Source organism: Pseudophryne corroboree, chromosome 9 (assembly GCF_028390025.1).
Source record: "Pseudophryne corroboree isolate aPseCor3 chromosome 9, aPseCor3.hap2, whole genome shotgun sequence".
Classification (NCBI taxonomy): domain Eukaryota; kingdom Metazoa; phylum Chordata; class Amphibia; order Anura; family Myobatrachidae; genus Pseudophryne; species Pseudophryne corroboree.
Window position 1 is genome coordinate 28,054,777 of NC_086452.1, and position 5,785 is coordinate 28,060,561.

Consider the following 5,785-nt stretch of genomic DNA (forward strand, 5'->3'; position numbering starts at 1 on the left):
AAAAGTGTATAAATTTTTTTTTTTCCCTTTGTTTGTTTTTAAAGGTGTTGTTTGTGAATGAAGGTGTTTACATGTTTCTTAACACAATAATCTCCTGTTTTTTTTTGTTAATAATCTAACGTAAGATGTGTGTAATGTTTTTTGCAAACAATTTCTGCCTGCCAATCAGCTGATCCTTTTTTGCATTAATAAACACAACACCCGGTTAACTTTAATCAACTTTTTTTATTTTATTTTTTAAAATAAATCAGTTTTTTTTCCATAAAATAAACAAAATCATGCAAATTTTTGCAAATTATCAACACAATGCATTAATCCTTGCAGGTGTTGGCGCATGGTGTAAAGAATGCCTCCAAAACTTGTAGGATCTCCAACTGCAACATCTGAAATTAAGATGCAACACAAACATTAATAACTTAATTACATTACTTATTATCCAAGCAAGGCGCAAAGCACACTTAAATGCAGGCATGTCCAAACTGCTGGACTCCAGCTGTTGTGAAACTACATATACCAGCATGCCTTGACACAGTTTTGTGGTCAGGGAATGCCAAAGCTGTGTCAGGGCATGCTGGGATGTGTAGTTTCTCAACAGTTGGAGGGCCGCAGTTTGGACAGGCCTGCTTTAATGGCAAAGTTACTACATCCTGCCTGTTTTATGGTACAATCATTAGCAGAACAACACACAAGCCTGCTCAGCCTTTTTTTAAGATTTTAAAGTGTTCCAGACCATTGGTTACATTTACTACTATGTGAGTTATATTTAAGATGGAACGTTGCCCATAGCAAACAAGCAAAAATATGAATATTATATTGTAGAAGTGGTTCCCAATTTTTAAAGTATAATCTTATTGGTTGCTATGGCCGACATCCCATGTTAAAGATAACTACCATCTTCGTCAATGTTACACCATGTTGGCATTCATTCCCATTTGGTTTTTTTTTTTAATTTTTTTTTTTTTTAGGGTGTTGGTCCTGCATCATCACACTGCATATCAACATCTTCAGAAGGACAACATATCCTAGCATGCCCACACTCCATGAAAGCTGCCCTTACTAAATAAGGTCAAACAGGTTTGACTTTATCCAATAATCATTTTGTGAGTGTAACTTTCACACCACAAATCATTGGGTCGTTAGGCTGCCTAACAAAGTGAAGCATGTGATTTGTAAGTGTAAATATTAAGAATACACAGGCACAAGTGTAAAAGAACAACAACATACTAAACTCCACTCAGGTCTAACAGTTTCCCAGAAAACCTAACACATATAAACCCTGTTGTCCTGCCAACCCTGTTGACCTAATGAGTGTCGACCTAGAGTGGACACACAAAACATGGCACACATAAACACTGGACATATAATGACACTCAAATAAATGTAAATGCAACATGTACACCATGAAGAAAAACACAATTAATTTTCCTTGGTACAAGAATTCCAACAGTACAACACTGCATGTTTTGTCATTGTAAGTGTAAGTAGGTAATCATTTTTAACAAAATGTTAAAACACTTACTTTCCTCGGCAACATGAAGACTCCCTGAACTGTCTTCAGGGGCTTCCTCTGCCCATTCACTGGGTGGGGATGGCGGCTGGATGGGGGAAGGCGGCTGGATGGGGGAAGGAGGAGGGATTGGGGAAGGAGGCTGGATGGGGGAAGGAGGCTGGATGGGGGAAGGAGGCTTGATGGGGGAAGGAGGCTGGATGGGGGAAGGAGGTTGGATTGGGGATGTAATTTCAGAGGGTGGGTCTGATTGAGAGGGCGAGGGGGGCGGTGAAAATGTTAGGCCAATAGAGGGTGAGGGGGGCTGAGAAGGTGAGTTGGAAGTAGAAGGAGAAGGGGTATGGGAAGGAGGAGAAGGGGTCACAGAAAGAGAAGGAGAGGTTGGCTGAGAAGGGGAGTGGAAAGTGGAGTGGGCCTGGGAAGCTGAGGGGGCCTGGGAAGCTGAGGGGGCCTGGGAAGCTGAGGGTGACTGGGAAGCTGAGGTGGATTGTGAAGCTGAGGGTGATTGGGAAGCTGAGGGGGATTGGGAAGCTGAGGGGGAGTGAGAAGGGGAGGGGGAGTGAGAAGGGGAGGGGGAGTGAGAAGGGGAGGGGGAGTGAGAAGGGGAGGGGGACTGGGAAGTGGAGGGGGAGTGAGAAGGGGAAGGGTGCTGAGCTGGTGCATCATGTGGTGCTTGCCGTTGTGGTCGTCCTAGAATGATTGTTAAAATATAATTCAATTTGCATGTTAAATTACATACTAATCAATTGTAATTTTCACTGTTCGGTTCCATGTAAAAGAAAGTTTTTTTAAGAATTTAAAAAAAATAATTATTCAAACCTCTTCATGTTGCCCACTGCAAACAAAATTATGAAATTAAAAATTTTTGTCGGTCATTCCTGTATCTATTCCATTGAGACATATTGATTTGTCTAGCCAACATCACCAGATCACTATTCAAGCTACCTTATTATATAGACAGCACTGATCAAGTTTTTTGGTACAGTTTCCTGCCTGGTTACTAATTATGTAAAACATGCACTTGTTTAGGGACACTTTGCTACAGTCAGTAATGTTTGCCCTAACCACACACACTGTCCTATTTTTTCAAAATGTTCACTCAGTGTTGCAATTAGCCTACCACTTAGTGAAAATTTGCACTATTTATGCTAATAATCTTATGTAATGTTACTTACTGCGTGCATGCATAGTGCGGATTTGCTGGCGGATCTCCGCCAACAGCTCTGGAGTCCTCCTTCGGAGATCACTCCATCTCCGCTCTAACTGGATGATGGTCCGCCTGCTGCGGACGCGAGACCGCAGCAGGCGACGGACCTCCGCGTAGGCCTCGCGCTTAACACGATTGGGGATGAATCGCCCAACGCGGCCTACGCGGCGGTCCATCACCGCAACCAGGACGCGGAGCTCCCGCCTGGTGAAAGGTGCCGCACGCATCATGGCAATGGCGTTTTCCTTATTTGGGCATATATTTATAATGTCTGTTAGCATGTGATTGGTCCACAATCTATGCTGTCATATGTCATTTATAATAACTTTACTGATCTTTGCAATGCTGTGAAGAGCAGAGTGTTATTTCGCACGAGCGGAACTACGCATTCGCATAAGCAAATTTTAAGCAAAACACAACCAAAAAATTTAAAACAAAAAAACACAGACACAGACACACACACAGTTTTAGATCAATTTATAAACATATCTGAGTACTCACCTCAGTTTGTGTGGTCTTTCAGCTGGACATTCACAAAGTGGGCAACATTCAGTTTCATTTGTTTGTGTTTTTGTTTAAATAATCATGATGTTAGAATAGTAAAAAAATAAGGACACTATTTAGCAACATCACAGTATTGTTTTACACAAAATTAAATTGTCAGCTTAACGTGTTATTGTTTTTTGAAGATTAAAAAAAAAAACAGATTCAAACACACAAAAAGCATTACACAATGACCTTACAATAGCAAACACAATTTCTACATTTAAATAAAAAATGATGCATACGGTGCTTTTATTTTGGTAACAATAGAGTAAAAAAAAACACTATACCTGAAAAATTCAGCAACAATGCTTGCCCTGACTTGGCTCCCCCTCCTTGTAACACTCCCCCCACCGAAGTGTCGGACAACCCCTGGCTCCTCATCAGGCAATTCCTCTGTCTGAGGAAGCTCTACGCTACTCCTTACCGCGATATTGTGGAGTATAGCGCACAGGACCACTATTTTACTTGCCATCTCCGGCGAATACATGATGTCGCCACCAGTGCGGTGGAGCACACGAAACCGCCCTTTAAGGACCCCAATTGTGCGCTCCACCAGCTGCCTAGTGGCAGTAAGCGCGGAGTTAAATGCCGTCTGTGGTCCTGGCCTGGGATTACGGTAAGGAGTCATGAGCCAGGGGGTGCAAGGATATCCACGGTCTCCTGTTTGAGGAAAAAAAAAAATTAGAAATAGTCAATTTGGAAAAATATACAAAATTTTGAACAAAATATGTGCAACAACTCACCCAATAACCACATGTCTGCTCGTTGACTTGATCTTAATCTGTGCCATATCCCTGATTGTCTAATGACATACGCATCATGGGAACTTCCAGTAAACTTTGCGTTCAGGGAAAGGATCTGGAGGGATGGCCCACAAACAACCATTACATTCAGAGAATGAAACAGTTTCCTGTTTCTATAAATTTCTTCATTATGTTTTGGTGGCTGAATAGCTACATGTGTGCCATCCACAACCCCAATAACATGTGGGAAGCGACTACCACCTTCCGCAAATTGCCGCTTCACCACATCTAGGGCACCAACATCCAAAGGCATAGCAATAAATTGCTTCACACGCTTGAGGAAAGCCTGGCAGACACGCCGCAGGACCTTACTGAACTGGCCCTGCGACATGCCAACCAGGTCTCCAACCACATGCTGGTAAGACCCTGTTGCCAAAAAATGTAACACAGCAAGGAATTGTGTCAATGGTGGTATTGCTGTAGGATACCGAATTTCAGACTCCAGATCACTCTCTATTATGGAGAGAGTGTCTAGGATTAGATGTGGTGGCAGCCTGTATCTACGTACAACCACATCATCTGGCATCCCAAAAAGTAGGACACGGGGTCGGAAAATTGGTGGCCTAGCACGCCTCCGTTGCCTTGGTTGATGAGGAGCCGGTTGTGGTTGTGGGGCTGGCGGTTGGGGTGGGAGTGCTGGCGTGGGTTGGGGAGGTAGGGCTTCTGCTGCGATAAATATAGACATCACACACTTTTATAAAAACAAAAACAAAAATTAAATAAGACAAAAACAAAGTCCAAAAAATATGCAAACAAAAAATTATTACAAAAAGGGTGTGTCAACTTACTGCAGGAGCGTAAGACATTTTTTCTGGGTTCAATTCAGGACCAAAAAGAATATTATAAAAAAAAAAAAAAAATTATTTTTATAATGAAAGCTACATATGTTAAACTGTAATTGTTAAAAATACTATTATTTTAAAAAACAGAACATCAAACACATCACAAACAACTACTACAAAATTAAGAATAATTGGTTAAAAAAATTTAAATTAAAAAAATAAAAAGTTAGCCCTTTAGTAGCTAGCCCAGCCAAGAACAACACTACTTTGCTGATCAATCCCGGTAAAAAACATAACATTTATTATCAAGATGGAAAACAAACATAATCAAAACACTTTGAACAAACACAAACAGGCACCAACACAGGCCCAGGGAACTTACCTGATCCAAAATAAAGAAAGGAACTCTTTGTGTTATATAGCACACAAAATAAACAAAATCAACTAGGGTTACGTCACCCAAAACAAATCTCCTACAAGAGAGCAAATATGACAGTCAAAAACAACATACAGACCAATAAACCAAACAGGCACCAACACAGGCCCAGGGAACTTACCTGATCCAAAATAAAGAAAGGAACTCTTTGTGTTATATAGCACACAAAATAAACAAAATCAACTAGGGTTACGTCACCCAAAACAAATCTCCTACAAGAGAGCAAATATGACAGTCAAAAACAACATACAGACCAATAAACCAAACAGGCACCAACACAGGCCCAGGGAACTTACCTGATCCAAAATAAAGAAAGGAACTCTTTGTGTTATATAGCACACAAAATAAACAAAATCAACTAGGGTTACGTCACCCAAAACAAATCTCCTACAAGAGAGCAAATATGACAGTCAAAAACAACATACAGACCAATAAACAAAACAGGCACCAACACAGGCCCAGGGAACTTACCTGATCCAAAATAAAGAAAGGAACTCTTTGTGT

General features: G+C 41.1%; 1 long non-coding RNA gene across 1 annotated transcript; it reads right to left on the bottom strand.

The window, feature by feature from the left end:
- Positions 1 to 265: 265 nt before the first annotated feature.
- LOC134956641 (uncharacterized) lies at positions 266 to 3,784 on the bottom strand. The gene is made up of 4 exons (XR_010186047.1): positions 3,548 to 3,784; positions 3,216 to 3,237; positions 1,520 to 2,197; positions 266 to 383 (listed from the first exon to the last, which is right to left on the bottom strand). It is a non-coding gene; the product is annotated as an uncharacterized LOC134956641 (long non-coding RNA).
- Positions 3,785 to 5,785: the final 2,001 nt, after the last annotated feature.